The sequence below is a fragment of the Melanotaenia boesemani genome, chromosome 1 (assembly GCF_017639745.1).
Source record: "Melanotaenia boesemani isolate fMelBoe1 chromosome 1, fMelBoe1.pri, whole genome shotgun sequence".
Taxonomy (NCBI): domain Eukaryota; kingdom Metazoa; phylum Chordata; class Actinopteri; order Atheriniformes; family Melanotaeniidae; genus Melanotaenia; species Melanotaenia boesemani.
The window spans coordinates 6,675,274-6,692,913 of NC_055682.1; the positions used below are offsets into that span (position 1 = coordinate 6,675,274).

At 38.2% G+C, this 17,640-nt stretch overlaps 1 long non-coding RNA gene across 1 annotated transcript; it reads left to right on the top strand.

Annotated features, from left to right (window-relative positions):
* The first annotated feature begins 7,991 nt into the window (after positions 1-7,991).
* LOC121642721 lies at positions 7,992-8,329 on the top strand. Its single transcript, XR_006010955.1, has 3 exons — positions 7,992-8,017; positions 8,182-8,203; positions 8,297-8,329. It is a non-coding gene; the product is annotated as an uncharacterized LOC121642721 (long non-coding RNA).
* Positions 8,330-17,640: the final 9,311 nt, after the last annotated feature.

Genomic DNA, 17,640 nt, shown 5'->3' on the forward strand with positions numbered 1-17,640 from the left:
GCGCGAGTACGTGATATGAGCGAGTAAATTAGTACCCGCGAGTTAAAACACACGTCGTGAGGAGGCATTTCTGCATTGCGAGGGAATAACACAGTATTTGCAAGCAGAGAATCACTCATCAATCCACTGTGTTCACACATGTGGACCAATGTCCTCGCAGCAGCGACCCGCTCGCTCTCAGTTCTGTCACTGCACGCTGGGCTCAACAGTCCTCCCTCGCTCGATTGCTGGAGTTTTGAGACTCTGGAGGCGGAGACTTTGGCTGATGTGTCTTATCCTCTGATTGGTCAGTTTTCGGTCTCTCTCCCTTGTCTCCGACAGAGCCTTCGATATACTCGGTCACGTGGGTCATGGAGCCTCCAGTAGTTCCAAACAAACCCCACACTGCTAGACTCTACTACGGAACAGACAGCAGTGATCGGATTACTGAGGGTGAAAACTAAATAAACATATTATTGCTGCACATACACGTTTGTCACTGAATGCATTATTAAGTTAATGTTGATTTAAGTGATGATCAAGTCATGTTTGACAATATATTAAATAAGTGTAACCAGCACAATAATTTCATACATTTTTGGAAGGGAAATATTCATCTCAACCAACGAGCTAGCATTTATTAAAGACCAGACATGATGTCCTCATTAGCCTCTATATTTCTTACTGATAACCGTCCTTACAATTCACTTTCATATGGTTAAACGATTAGGTTGATACGGCTTACTTTCATCTATTAAAGCCAGCCGTGTGGTAGCATGTAATGTCCCAGCAGTATGGATTTAAAGCCAAAGACAATGCAGACAACACCGAAGATCCCCTTCAGACAGGATTCTGTCTCTCAGCTGCATTTCAGTGGTTTGTACTTAAAAGACCAAATTTGCACCGTCTCTCTAAGCTGGATAAAAAATAAAAAATAATAATAATAAATTTTAAAAAACGTGATCATGCTTAGTTTATGTTCTTACTTTTTCGTTTTTTTTAAATTATGCTTCATATAAACTTGTGTTTTTAATTTCTTTGTAAAGCCCTTTTGATCACCATCTTGTTGAATTGTGCTGTACAAATAAAGTTGCTTTGCTTTGAATGTAAAATGAAATGTCTCACTGAGTAACAACTTGATTTAACTAAAAACTCACCTGACCTACTGGTGGGACTGGCACCACAGGATAAGAAATCAAGTGAAACCTTTCAAAAAACAAACTTTTTTAATGACATAAGACAACAGGGCAAGGCAATCAAGTAAATAAATTAGTTTCAGTGTGCATAATGAAATGATAAAAATAAACCTTGGGGAAGGAAAAATAACAAACTGATAGATGTCAGTGTTCCTTTTAGGTGATTCAGAGTTTATTACATTGGACTATGAGTTTTTATTGAGAGGCAGCTAGTTAGATTTGCCAAGTGGCTATAAAGTGTAGTCTGAGTGATATACATGCATACAGTTCCAACTATGTTTGGCTGCCTTTTGGAGAGGAGGCTTTTACAGCGGTATAGCAATCAAAAACAATAGCTTGAAACTTTTAAACATAGCCTCTAGAAGTGTACTTGTTCTGCCATATTTTTTTACGGTTAATGAGCATTCTATGTGTACTCTTATTTAATATCTTTTTCGACATATTTCTCTGTCTATTAAATTAGCATGTAAATAATAACCGTGCTCCCACTATGATGGACAAAGTCCCTGAATGCACAAGCTTGGCTGGGCAATGTGTGAGCATTTAAACTGACCAATCAGAGGATAAAACACATCAGCCAAAGTCTCCGCCTCCAGAGTCTCAAAACTCCAGCAATCGAGCGAGGGAGGACTGTTGAGCCCAGCGTGCAGTGACAGAACTGAGAGCGAGCGGGTCGCTGCCGCGAGGACATTGGTCCACATGTGTGAACACAGTGGATTGATGACCTCTCACGAGGGTGATTCTCTGCTTGCAAATACTGTGTTATTCCCTCGCAATGCAGAAATGCCTCCTCGCGACGTGTGTTTTAACTCGCGGGTACTAATTTACTTGCTCATATCACGTACTCGCGCACGTACTGCATTGTTTTTATGCGCGTGGGCGGTTTTCAAGCGCGCTGCTTTTGGAACTGAATAAACGCCATAAAAGCGGCTCCACGACACTCATCTCCAGAGCCTCAGCTGGCTCCATGCCACTGTTCTTCATAGTCTCCACCGGTTCCAGGGCATTCGTTTCCAGAATCTCCAGCAGCTTCAAGGTCCATGTCGCCAGCGCTGCAACGTCCACCGCTGGCTCCCAGGTCCTGCTGCTGGGAAAAAAGCAGTCAGCTCTTTGTTCTCTAGAAAGAAAAAAGATTGTGTTATTTATTTTAAACCAACGATTGGGTTAACTGAGTACAGTCTGCAATATATTTTTGAAGTCTATCATATGACATCTATACAACTTATTTAATCTTCGAGGTATATATAGGAACAGACCTTTCAAGAAAAGAGGCAGAATAATCCTCTAACGTCTGCTGAGACAAAGGCAGTCTACGCTTTGTTCTCTAGTCAGGACAAAAAATTGCATTATTTATTTTAAACCAGCGACTGGGTTGACTGAGTGCAGTCCCCAATATATTCTTGAAAGCGTATCATACATCACCTATACAACTAATTTAATCTTCAATTTATATATAGGAACAGACCTTACAAGGAAAGAGGCAGAATAATCCTCTAAGGTCTGCTGAGACAAAGGTAGTCTACCCTTTGTTCTCTAGTCAGGAAAAAAATTGTGTTATTTATTTTAAACCAACGATTGGGTTGTCTGTCTGAGTACAGTCCCAAATATAATTTTGAAAGCGTATCATACATCACCTATACAACTAATTTAATCTTCAAGGTATATATAGGAACAGACCTTACAAGAAAAGAGGCAGAATAATCCTCTAAGGTCTGCTGAGACAAAGGCAGTCTACCCTTTGTTCTCTAGTCAGGACAAAAAATTGCATTATTTATTTTAAACCAGCGACTGGGTTGACTGAGTGCAGTCCCCAATATATTCTTGAAAGCGTATCATACATCACCTATACAACTAATTTAATCTTCAATTTATATATAGGAACAGACCTTACAAGGAAAGAGGCAGAATAATCCTCTAAGGTCTGCTGAGACAAAGGTAGTCTACCCTTTGTTCTCTAGTCAGGAAAAAAATTGTGTTATTTATTTTAAACCAACGATTGGGTTGTCTGTCTGAGTACAGTCCCAAATATAATTTTGAAAGCGTATCATACATCACCTATACAACTAATTTAATCTTCAAGGTATATATAGGAACAGACCTTACAAGAAAAGAGGCAGAATAATCCTCTAAGGTCTGCTGAGACAAAGGCAGTCTACCCTTTGTTCTCTAGTCAGGACAAAAATTGCATTATTTATTTTAAACCAGCGATTGGGTTGACTGTCTCAGTACAGTCCCCAATATATTTTTGAAGTCTATCATACGACATCTATAAAACTAAGAACAAAGAGAAATCTCTCCCATACCAGTTGTACCTTGAGGCAAGAGAGGAGGCTCTTGCCAAAGAGTTACCAGGAATGAAAAGGTGCATATTGTGCAATTAAAGCAGAAATAGTTGAAAGGATACACAATATTTTTATTATTTTAACTAGATTTGACTACATGCTAAATAGTTTACTTACAATTAACACAAAAACTTTAATGTGGTTCATTTTGTTTGTTCCATGTGATTGTAGCGTCTCCTTACATCTCCACACCCAACTATTCCCTTGACTGGTCAAGACTGGAAAATGGCCTTCACCAAAAGAGCTCCAAACACTGTGAAAGCAGATGATGTTGAGGAAGGGATCATCTGCCTTCTGCACATAGTTCGTCTTCAAGCTGGCATACCTGAGACACCTGAAGAGCACACTGATGTTCCTTCAGAGGTGCATGGTGGTGACCAACCTCTGCCAATAACTGTTAACAGGACAATAAATCTTCTTTATTGACTCCATTATGCCACATACCTAGCAGTGCTTTTAATGCTCCGGGGAGAATTTACCTTAATGAAATTAATTCAGCACATAGGACTTTATAGGAATTTATTATTATTATTGTTGGCTTAAAGTTAGAGGAAGAAAAACACGGTAGAATAGATGATTATTTTTGTTGTGATTTCATCTTTCATTCTGTTGGATGTTTGTGTGTGAATGGACGCCTAACAGTGCTTCTTTATTTTAAACACTGGCTGAAATAAACTGAGCTAATTACAATAAAACATGTTTAGTTTTTTCTAAATGTTTGTCACATGCTCCATCATACAAGTACAACATGCATGTAAGCTGAGCCCTGTCCAGACTGTAAGTATGTGCTCTCCTTTCTTTCATATCCTGTGTCAGGGCCAGCTTTTAAATCTATATTCAGCAGAAAACTCATTTAAACAAATTTAATAATACTTAAGTATCACGTGGAGCCTTATATGTCATGGTCCTAGGTTATGTTCTCGGTTTTGTCATGTTCAGTTTTGTTTGCAGTTTTGTTCATTCCCTTGTGTGTTCTGTGTTTTCTGTGTCCGGCTCGTTAGTTCACCTGGTCTGATTCACCTGTTCCCTGTTAGTCATCCTCTGTATATAAATACCCCTTTGTTTCTCTTACTCGGTGCCAGATCATTGTTGTTGTTTCCCTGTGTTCAGTCTGTACCGGCTACCTTGTTCCTTGATATTAAATCCTGGATAGTCACATTCGTCTGTCTCATCAGTCTGTGTTTGGGTCCTCACCTCTGCTGTCCTGTGACCTTATATCCATAAAGCTCTCCCCAAGGCAGGGGAGAACTTGTTTTATCTTTTATATATTTCTTATTTAATAAATTTGACTTCTGTATGTATTATAAGGTGAGTCAGTTTAGGTGGTTAGGATTACTACACACATGTGGAAGTGTACACGTATGTTAATTTAAGGGTAACTCTTAGCTCGTGACAATTTAATCATAATGTGAAATACTGGATTTTTCATTTCCAGATATCAGCTAAGAAAGATTTTGTGATTTTGTAGATCCATTGTGAACCGTAAACTGTAATGGATGGAGAGCAGTTTAATTTATAATTAAATAAATATATAAATACTGAAAATTAATCAATATTTCATTCAATAAACAAATGTGCCAATAAAATGCTTTAAAAAGAAATTAATAAAATGTAAAAATAATAATGTAGTTGCAAGTCATGACAATGTTTACGGTACAATGTTTATGGGATAGTGAAACAAAAAACAATCTGGAAAATTGAAAGTATTGATATTATGCATAGCAAAAAAGTACCATTTTCAATGATATTTTTATTTATTGATTGACACTTCTATATATCGTTTTATGTCTTTACAATTTTATTTATCCTTGAACCATGAAAGGATGGCTCAATTTGAAGTCTGTCTGGGCTGCTCAGTTTTTAAGAGGACAGGTTTTCTTTGCTGAAGATGTGATCAAAACTCTGAAGTCAGCTCCTGAATTAATGAGTGAAATCTGCTGAGAAACTCTGAGGATCCTGTGACTGGGCAGCTCAGGATGTTGGTTGCAGTTGAAATCCTCTAAATGTTGTAGAAAGATCAATGTTAGTTTTTTTGAGGCCAACAGCAAAATACAAAGAGTGAAAAGCTTGAGGTTTGTCAGTGTGTCTGGCGGAAAGGCTCATTCAGATGGATGAAGCCCTGGATTATCAGTAGAACTGTAATCGAACCCTCTGATGGACCTTTTAAAAAAAAAAAATTTTAAACCCAAATGCCAAATTAAAAGACTTAGAAAAACTGAAAAACATGCAAGCATGTTGAAGAGGATATCTCAGTGGCATGGAGACCTATCTGATGTTCAGTAAGCTGTGGGTTCAAATCCTACCGGTACAGGTGAAGAATTATGCTTCAAAACACCATGAATTTGAAGCTTCTTAATACCTGTAAGAGTCCAGTCTAAAGAGTAAAAAGCTTCAATGTAAAACTTCCACATACGTGGTAGAATAGCTCAGGCTGGTAGGAGAACACTCTGGAGGCAGGGTGGGCCTGGGATTGAACCTCTTCATTCAGCACATCAATTTTCACGTCCAATGGCCAAAATGAAAGGATAAAAGCACCACGAGAACAAGCTCAAGTGTGAAGGGTGCTTGGTGGCGTGGTGGGGTTGGCAGAGAACCGTAAGTCGCCAGTGGTGCAGCATCTAGTTCGAATCCTGCTCGTTGCCGGTACCTGGATCATAAAACCATCCCGCTCCGGTGGGTTGGGAGCCATGTCCCCTCCCTGTATTCTGGGGAGGATACAAGCAGGGGGTTATAAATCAGGAAACTAAAAACAGCTGGTATTTTACTGGCACCATCAAAGTGTGGCAAAACTTTTTAAACATCTATAAGCTAGCATGACATAACATGCTAGCTTAGAGATGGCAACAAACTACTCTAGACAGTTACATGACCGGCTTCAGGCACAGCTGAGCGACTCACATGCAGAGGGCGGCTGCCCGGAGCACAGCCGGAGCCTGTGTTCGACACATACAGCTGAACACTAGCAAAACAAAAATTAGAAGATGGACTGTCCAGAATCCAACATCATTCCCTAACCACATACAACGGGATATATCAATGTATGATGACACCTGTGGTATAAACATAGGAGGACAACTGTCAACCCACTACACCAGGCCTGTATGTGTATTTACATCATTGAGCCATCCATATACATCATTCCAGACCTGGGGTGTATCCTATCCTTCCTTCATACATTATGTCACAGGTGTCATCTGTATAGATATATCCCTACTTTAAAACATCTTATTTCAAGGGGGGAAGTTAACTCCCCTTGTGTTCTGGCATCCTGGCTCCCCCTTGCCGTAGCATTTAGTGGCCTCACCCAGAGTTGAACTCAGGTCTCCCAAGTGGGCGCCAGAAACCCCACCAGCTGAGCTAGTCAGTGGCTCAATTTACCATTCTTGATCTGTGTATATATCATCTACAGATCGATGTGTTGCTTTAAATGTTTGCAAGAACAATAGTGAAAAGTTCTGTGTTTGGTACATCCAATTAGGAATTACAGGTGTTTCTGAGTAAATTGGTAACAAAACTTACATGTTATAAAATACATACAGCTAAATACCATGGTAAAGTTAGTTTGACGTTCGATATTCAACAGATATTCGGACACCCAGTCTACTCGTCATACATACCCGAGCCTATGCGCTTTGTCACGGACTTGAGTAGAACGATGCAGCGGTCGTGTGGTCTTCGCTACCAGTGCAAAGTTAGGGACCGTCAGCAAATTACAGATACCATCATTTTTGAAAAACAATATCTCCTCAACTACATGAAATATAAATGTCAAAACAATTTTAACTATTTAACATTTCTTTGTGCATTTTTTTCATCTCATACTATTTTTTATTAATTTTTGAATATTTCAAACTTCAATAGCTTTTTAGTCACGTGACCTACACACACATGCTGCCAAAAAAAGCTTTATTGATAAATATGTGTATCCTTGTATGTATACAGAGTCAAAAGGCCTCCTGTATGAAAAAATTAATTAATTAATTAAAAAAAAAAAAAAAAAAAACACAAGCAGCAGATAGACACAACAACAGAGGAACCAGCACATCCCAAATGTTGTGGAACTTCTTTGGTTTTCTGAAAAATAGATTCAGCTATGGTTCCAGTTCTACTTGCTTCCTGTGATAGCAAGCCTCCAGCCATACAGCTTATGGGTGATCCCCAGTAACATCAGCTGTGCATCCTATGAAGCTATGTAAGACACATTTATCCAGAGAACTACTAGATTTTTTTAGTCAGTATGATGTCAAACTGCTTAAAAATGTCACAAAATGGCTGTTTTTTCCTCTCTAGACTCATTGGTCTTGAGGAAAGTTTGGAATTTCTGCCACTGGACCTTTCCATGGGTGTCAGATCAAGCATGGATTCACTCAAAAACACATTCACATGTACGTGTCAAAAACGTTTTTCTGATAAACGTTTTCAAAAAAGCCCGATGCTACCACATTGATAAGTTAATTTTTTTTTTCTGAAACAGGTTGCTCAGTACCAGATTCTTTCAAGGTGAATTCTTTTCTATAAGCATATTGTATGGATTACACATCATTTAATTAAATTTTTTAAGACACCAGTATGCATACTAACTTTAACAGTGACCATATTAAGGTGTTACAAATCACGTAGCCTTATCCACTAGACTAACACATTTTGTTTCCGTTTGACTTCAGTGCAAGGAGACAACTGTTGATGGTAAGCTTGATAAATATTATTTCTTTCCACTATTATCACACAGCCCCATTGTTAAGAACCAATATCTAATAGCCAAAATTTCACCTTTCACAGAGGACCTGATCTGTGCTGATATCAATAGGTGGGTATAACACAGCTTCACCAGGTGCTGAGGTTGCCACTTGTTTTACGCAGTGTAACCATAATCACATGGATGTCTTTTATTGTTGTTTCTTTCAGATCCCAACTCCAGCAGAAACTGGTGGACGACAATTCCACTACAGCCCAATGCAATCTTACCATCATTGAACATGCCTGTACCTTGGTAAGTTTATGTCAGTGTTTCCCAATCCAGGTCCTCCGACCCCCTGCCCTGCATGTCTGAGACATGTTCCTGCTCCAACACACCTGATTTAAAGTAATGAATTTCCTCATTAATTTCTTTGCAGCCTGTTAACAAGCCATTCATTTAATTCAGGCGATAAAGTAGGCTTACATCTAAAACATGCAGGGCAGGGGGTCCTGAGGACCTGGACTGGGAAACACTGGTCTATGTCATGTGATCTTTGAATCCTGTAAAACAACTGCCCATTTGCTACATCACAAACTCGAAGCAAAGCTCTAAAATTGCTGAAAAGTTTTCTTTTCGTTTTTAATTATTCAATTTTTCCTCCCCACCCTCAAGGCTACACACCTCGCACAAGAAAACTTGGCCTCACTGTTGAAATGCTCTCTGGAAAGCCAAAGGACATACCCAGTTGAGGTCTGGAAGCTTTTCTTCCATAAAGCTTCTGCTGCTCTGGACCAGGCTCTTGATACATTTGCCACCATGGTAAGTCCAGTCCCACAGCTTCACAAAACTGATTGTAATCCTGCGCTGATTCAATGTCCATCCTAATTTCCTCCAATTCTAGGCCCCCAACAACAGCAGTCCATCCTTGGCAACAGCTCTTGAGGCTCTGGGAGAAATGAGACTGGCCAACTTCAGCCAAGCACAACTTCAGAGTGAAGATTTCATCAGCAATTGGTTTCAAAAAAAGATCCGTCCTTTCCTGGCTTCTTCATCCCCAAATTTCTTAATCTGCCTTAGCAACGACAACTTCAGCTGCCTCACATACCAGATAGTGTTAGTTAATATCCATCCCTCCATTGTGGATAATGTAACGGACAAATCCACAGAAGTCTTCATTTCAAAGATCTTTGCTCATCTTTTAGAATCAAGGCATTCAGCAACCAAAAGGTCTTGATGGACAGTGACACACAGCGAGCAGTCATTTCAGCATATATTTGGTCACTTGTTCCTCCGGTTCACAGAAACACAGCAAATGTTTGTTTATGCCAGCAGGTTACCAGCGCATGTATTGGATGTGATGGCAGAGCGCCCTCTGCTGGCTCATAATGCAAATTACTTCTAATAGTTTGGAGCACTCAAGATGCTTCACAGATGTGGAAGCTGCTCTGGCACCAGTGGCGTCGTCAGCCGATTTTCCCGGGGCTTTAGCCCCGGGTCTTTTGAGTCTAGCCCCGGCAGCAAAGACCAATGTAAGTCACTGTATATAGATGCTGTTAAACTTAACTGCCACCCTCTCTTCCAGCCGCTCCGCTCCGTTATTTCTCAACAGCCACAGGTTACACACACACACACACGCTCACATCCAGAGCAACGCTGGGCTGAGCAGGGCTGGACTGTGGGTTGGAGGGTCTGATTAGCCCTGTCACTAACGTCAAATTACGTATCTGGGTATCAGATTACAGTACGTTGCTTCTATAGCGCCACAAACCCACAGCCGATAACCATGGGGCTCTGTGTGCGCATGTGCAGAGGAGAGAGCAGCAACAGCAGTCGGAACGCGGCAAACCAGAGCTAGCAAACCAGCATAGAGCTAGTGTGAAAGATGTGTGATGTCTTCTCTGATTATGTGATTAACTCTCTTGGAGCTGGCCATGTCTGGGTAACATCAGGTTTATTCTGCATCAGTAAAAGACAGAGAGGAATGTCACCTCGCGCAGACAACAGCACATGCTCACTCTCATGGGAATCCTCCGCTACTTTTAGGATTACCCATAGTTCACAAAAAACATTTACAGTACTTAACTGTACAATACATGGAGTGATCGTATAGTGGATCTGATGTCATATAAATGAAATAAAATACAATTAAATTAATTACGCTGTTTCTTTCAGCTTACCAGAATTACTAGAATTATAAACAAAAAATATTATAAAATCTCTATCAATTTTATCACTGAACTGTTACCCTTATTCCCAGCATTTTTCATTTTAAAACATTTATCAACTTCAAAATACAAGTCGAATAAATAACCACAGGAACATTTCATCTTAAAACAATCTGTAAACTTCATATTGTAATATACCTGCATCAGTAAAAGACAGAGAAGAATGTTACCTCCCGCAGACAACAGCACATGCTCACTCTGGAAACGTGGCACATGTTAATGTTAGCTAGCCTAACCCAAATTTTTCACCAGCAATAAAACATTCAAAACTCAAGTCATTACTTAACAAAACCATGGCGAAATTACTCTGAAACACATAATATAAAACTAAAAGGAAGCCAACTTCACTTCAATGCACTTTTCAGTGAGTTTATAATAATATTGTCCACGAACATTCATCTGCACCCCACCTCATGAGAATCCTCTACTTTGAGGATTACCCATAGTTCCTTGCTGTCACTATTATGCTAAGGGATGCAGGTACATTTTACAACAGCAGGTGGCATTGTTTTCCCCATTTAGCAGGATTTAACCTGAACCCATTTACCTATGTTACACTAGCAAAATGGACAGAAAGTCTAAAATAAAGCAGTTACAACTCCTTAGCTGTTTTAGAAGAAAAGTAAAGGTTAAGATACACAGTATTGTCCCAGATATGTGTATTGTTTGTTTGACACAAGCAGGTCGCTACACAAGACATTAGATTATGTTACACGCGCGCAGGTGCCAGTGTGTGCGCGCATCTTGGGGGAAACTCCGAGAGAGCGACAGAGAGATCAGCTGTGACATATGTCATGTATATCCTATACAGTCTAAGTGCATATCAGATAAATAACACCACACTGTTTAGTTTTTAAGAAAAGAACTCAGTATAAACCGTTTATTGAGCAATTGAGACTTAAAGGACTTCTGCTATGACTTGCTATTACAAAGAAATCAGATCAAAATAGTTAAATTTGAGGGGAAACACTCATAGTCTTTTTCTGAAGATTAGTTATGGAAATTGGGGGTTGTCTTATAATCAGGGTTTGGAAGTGTTTTCAATAGCCAACAATCATTCTGACTTATACAGCATTTTTGTTTAGGTATGCTAGTGCTACCTAAGCTGCTAACCTTAGTTATCCTTAGTTAGAATTAGTTATCATTAGTTATCCTTAGTTAGCATTAATGCAACTGAACTGCAACATCTCAACACAAATGAAGGCTGCACATTAAAGTCCAAATTTTAACAAAAACATGTGAAGTTATCATATCTTGAATCATGATTGCTCATGCTCAATAGCAGCGGTTCTTTTTCAGTACTTTACCCCTTTTGGAATATTTTTTTTCCAGTCTTGTATCCTGGACCAGATCAAGGCAAACCCCTTGTTAAGAAAAAAATGGGAAATACTTCAACTTCCAACTTCAATGCTTTCTAGGAAATATTATTTTGTTCTTTCATGTCATTTTTTAAAAATTATTATTAATTACTCAAAGTTTTCATTACCTGGTGTTTTATTTATCTCATGTACCTCCTTTGTATTCCATAGTACTCCTCCCATTTCTGAATGACGGCTCTATAGCCAAGAAAGGTTAATGCATTCATTGTGCTGGAAGATGTTGGTTTAAAAAAATTTGTATTATATTACAACATTGTAATATTATCAGCTTGACTTGTTTTCTGTTTTTTGATTTCATTATTTTGTAGAGGGTAGCGAAGATTAGTTACAGTCAAAGGAGGAGCTAGTAGCAGACATGTCTGAATCAGTCATGGACATTGATAATAGTTATTTAGCTCAGCTAAAGAAAGATAACTTTACAAGCATTTTGTGGCATCTGGTTCTTTGACTCTATAGGAGCTGCCTCAACGACTCCCTGTATAAACCCTCACATGTTTTCATTTTGTACCTTTTACTGTGCAGCGAGTGCATAAGGCCTTCAAATGTTTAAATCACAGAAAACCTCCTGGACCAGATTTGATGGAGCTTTATTTTTTTAAATGGCTGCTGATTTTGTTGCACAGCCTCTTACAATACTTTTTAACCTTTCGATTGAAAGTAAAGAAATTCCATCAGTTTGGAAGTCAGCTTTTGTTGTTTCTCTTTTAAAAGGAGGCCATCCGGCGGCAGTTTTAACCAACTACAGGTCAATATCAAATCAGTGCATTTTGTCAAAAATGATTGAATCTCTTGTGTGTGATCAACTTAAAGAAATTTTATCTTCTTTTAAATTTGCAATCAGGTTTTAGGAAAAAACACAGTACTGCTGCTACTGAAGCACTTTTGTAATACTCCTGTATATATATATATATATATATATATATATATATATATATATATATATATATATATATATATATATATATATATATATATATATATATCAAGCTCCCCGGGCTAAGCCCAGGGTGTCCTCAAAAGCTAGAGATGCCCCTGATCTGCACAAATTTTTAAGTCTAAAATCAGATTTCAAATGTCTTTTTTTTTTTTTTTTTTTTTTTTTACAATAGCACAGGATGGGGCACTATTAGGATGGGATACAATAGCACTGAGGGTGTGGTATGATTATCTGTGTTTGGCTGCAGGATACAGCAGATGGCAGCAGTGACACATTGCTAAGGAAGTGAACTAGACTAACTTTACAAAGTAAGAACATTAAATGTGTAATTATCTCTAACCAGAGGTGGGATTAATTCAATTTAATTTAATTTAATTTAATTTAATTTAATTTAATTTAATTTAATTTAATTTAATTTAATTTAATTTAATTTAATTTAATTTTTAAACAAGTCTAAATCACCAGTATTATAAAACATATTTGTAGCTGCACAGCAAAGAAAGATTAGAAAACTGCAATCTTTTATCAAAACTGTAAATTGGTCTGGAACAAGATATTTTAAGGGTTAAACATTTGCCCTGAATCCTTTACCTGTCGATGGAAACACAAAAGGTTGCTCATGGTCATCTTTCCCCCACTTCTCTCTATTTTCAGAAATGTGATGGAAATATGTGAGACTTTCACTAATTGATTAGTACAACATTCATTAATAATAGAACAGAAAAAGCAATCTTAGAAGACTAAACATCAGCAAACACACAGAATTTGGAAGATTTTTATATAAAAGCACCAACTATTGTTCTAACATTGCTTACTGCACATTTAATCATGTTCCAAGATGGTGGGCACGTTTGTAATCTCTAATTTGTATTTAAATCTAAAAAGATTTAAATAATAATGATGCATCTGCCTGTGACAAATTAAATACTTTCAGTCCGTGCAAAGCAACTTTAAACATGTTCTTTAGGAGGCATCTGATGTTATGCAGGCAAGCTTGAGCCAAAAACTGCCTCCAGCTAAACTCCACAGACATACACACAAACTCTACCACACATGCTCTCAAAACAGAAGCATATGTACATTTAAGATATTTTGCAGAGCTCTTTGCTAGTATTGGCGCATCTAACCTTTGAGAACAAAAGGTAAAATATATTTAATGGATTTCATGGCTATGCATGACTGTGTGGGAATACTTGGCCAGCTCTCCACCCCCACTGATACAGAACAAACCTAACACCTACTCACGTCCAAGCTGTTTCAACCAGTTTCATCACAGATACTGTCCTTCGACATAAAGTAAAGTGAAAACGTGAAGTCCTCACCCTGAAGAGTCAGCTGGTTGCAAACAACCTCTGACTGAAGTGCCACTCTAGCTCAATCAGATCAGACCTGATCGGGACTTGGAGGCTCCTGGGAAAGCGTGTCAGCTTGCATCACTCTTTCCCTTCGTTTTCTGTTCAAGCTTATTCATTTTAACAGATGCATTCAAACGGAGAGTGAGCCAACCTCAGGGTGCATCAGGGTCAAGCAGGTCGGAAAAACCTATGAATAGTTCACCGCAAGACAAACAACACATTACACCCCAACAACAACACCTTCTATAAGTGCACCTCCAATGTGCTCCTCTAAAGTGTAAAAAACACAGGATGATGCACAGACCGAGAACAGAAAGGACCAGAATAAGCTCAGCTCTAAATGTGTGCTTCACATTGATCATAGCTCTTTAATTTGTGGCGTTAATATATGTTTAAATGCTTTATGTAATAGAACCATTAGTGCTGTAAAGATCAGTGCAACATTCCTGATTCACTGTCCTTAACATGTGTAAGGTGTCCTTTACCTAATTTTTTACCCTTTTCTCTCCCAGTCTTTATGAAGATATACTCAAGCAGACAGTTTAGGTGCTGTTAGAAACTGCTTGGAGCACCCCTCTCATTGAGATCTCCTGACAGAACAGGTAAGAGCTACTATGGTGAAAGCACAAAGGACTACGGTTTCACAATGAAGCCCACGTTGACATTTACTGCTTTTAAGAAGAAAGGAGTTATTGGAAGAGTAGATAGTTAGGGTTATAATTAGGATAGCTTAATATGTAAGCCATCATGTTACATGGATGCTACGCTACACATCACACCAGTCCAGATGTTCGATGCATCGCACAATTTAAAACCATAATGTGCCACAATGCTGCTATTTGGAGATTTGCTGAATGTGTCCACACACACATTTGGCAGAGGGCACTAAATAGTTATAATAACTATATAACCAGGGGCAGAGCTAGAGATGTGGCCAGGGTGGCACTGACCCCCTCTGAAATTTGATGCCACATCAGGTGAACAACAGATCACTGGAGGAGGTTTGAAACACATTTCCAGACAAGCTTGGATCCCCAGTATCACTACATCAATTTAAAGTAAATTTTAAAGTGCTCTCCTAATTAGTCATCCTTTATAAATATTACAATTTGGCTGTACATTTCTCAAAGAGATTTTGTTCTGTAAGGCTACTAAGCTAATGTTAGCCTTGTCATATTTACTTTTCAGTGAGTGAATTTAGGGATTACACATAAACTCAGTTAGGCAAGATTTCACATTGGAGCAGAAAATAAACTATAAAGATGCTCAAACAGTACCTCGAAATTTAAATTACTTAGCGATGACTGAGCTAAAGCTAACTGAGCCATTTAAAACAAGATAGTAAGGCTGTTAGATGATTTTAAAGTAGCTACCGCATGGAAATATGGAGGAATATAGCCTGTTATCAGACTTATTTTGCATTTAAATATATAAGAATAAAGAGAAAAGGAGATTTTTCTAACTTTTTTGCAAAGAGCTCCCAACATGTATGTTTTATCTCTGTAATGTGACCACAGTATTCAGTGCAGTGTATAAGTGTCTGTGAGAGAGGAACACAACAGTTTCTGTTCTTAGTAAAAGGCCTCCCTGATAAAATCTTATAACTGTTGCTATTTGTGTTGCAAACGCAAGTCTCAGGGAGGACTAGTGTGAGAATAACCCTAAAGCTCTTGTAGCAAAGCCACCAAAAACATTGCATGTGTTAAGTAACTCAGAGATTTGATTTAATATATGTACTTGTTTCCATTTTTAGGAGGGGGTTTGAATTCATGTGTTTTGGAAGCAGTACACGTCGTTATTTCTTTGAATCGTTTGGATCTCTTCTATTCTTGATATGTACTTTGGTGCATCTTCAAAGTTAAATGTTATTTTTTTTCATCTTTGTTCCAGCGCTTTATTATTTTAGACCCACTTGGAATATTAGTCGGATAAATTCTTAAGAAATCTTTGCAGCATGTGCACCTTGACACAGCAGACTACATGCTAACAAGCTATGCATCAATGCATCCCAAAGCACAAGAGCTCTCAACAAAGGGTGCCAACATTCATTTTCTTCTCAGCTTAAAAAATAATCACAAAGCTTTAATTGGGGGGATGTGAACCAAAGATGCACTTTTATTAGTAGTTATTTATTTATTGTGTCAGGGGTTAAGTACATATAGCAAATTTCTCCCTCCACACCTTTAATTTCTTTAGAGAATGAAGTTTTTCCTTATTTTGTTTTGGCGTTTTGCATAGTCTATGATATAGTTTGTAATGTAGTTTCCTTTTGCATAATTGCTAAAAGACTGGTGACTGATTTCAATATTTAATTCAGTTTAGCTTTATTTGTAGAGTGTCAATTCACAACAAAGTAATTTCAAGGCAATTTCACAGATACAGTCCAATTTAATTTAATTTAATTAATTGGTGTCCAGTTGTAATCAAATTGAAACAAACAATACACAAGACAAAAATAATAGTAATAATAATAAGAAATTTAATTTATAAGCATATTTCAAGACCCCAAAAGACACTTCATAGCAACAACAATCAGGTGGATTGAAGGAGGAGCTGAGGAAGTGAACTAGGGTGATGATGTGAAGGAGGTCAGACAGATATGGAGAGGCGAGGTTAAGGATGCCCTTGAAGGTATTGGGGTGGAGTTTGAGTTCAATTGCCTGCTTAACCAGGAAGTTACTGTAGGGCAGGGGTGACAGGATGATGTGATTATAGCTTCACCACTGATATAAACACAGATGATCCCTTTAACTGCCTACTCTAACCGTTTGGTGAAGCAAATTAATGAATCTTATTAGACGTTCATGGAAGTAAACCTGCCGGAGCCATCTCCAAAACTCTCCAAAAGCAGTGTCTGTTATCCCAGCTCTCAGTCAAGTTTTGACCAAATTATTACTATATTATTAAATGTTATCTCAACCTTTCGTTAGAAAACACTGAAATAATTACCTAAATCAAGAAACCAACAGACTGCATGGAATCTCGTCTTTCTGAAAAGGCACAGGGTGGCGGGCAACAGTAGAGAAAAAACACCCTTTTAACAGGTAGGAAAATGTGCAACCTGATATGAATTTTGGTCTTCTTTTTTCCCCCATTTTGCAGTGAAGATTTTTATCATAATCTTCACTACCCTAAAGGCTGAGGAGGATTTTTAGCTGTAACTGCAGAAAAAAACCAAAATCAAATTAGCTATGCCAAGTCCAGGTAAACCAAGTAGTACATTAGTTTCTTTATTGTTTTATGGAGCATGTGAGCTGTCTAAGATTACATACTGTTCTTCATTTTCTTTAAAGCTCCTTCTACAAACTGCTTTGTGTGATGCATTTGGTATAAAACCACCAGGAGAAGCTCTGGATGTGCTCTGCTACAGGCAGGAATAAACAATGTCATCATTTTAATTGTCTTAGGTACTAATGTTACTAGTAAAACATGTCAGTTTAAAGTAAATAAATACATCAACTGTCTTCTAAAACAAGAAACTGTATCACTGGTCCATTTCTACATCCCTTTTTAAGGTCCATACAAAATTTTCTTTGAGGACACAGATTA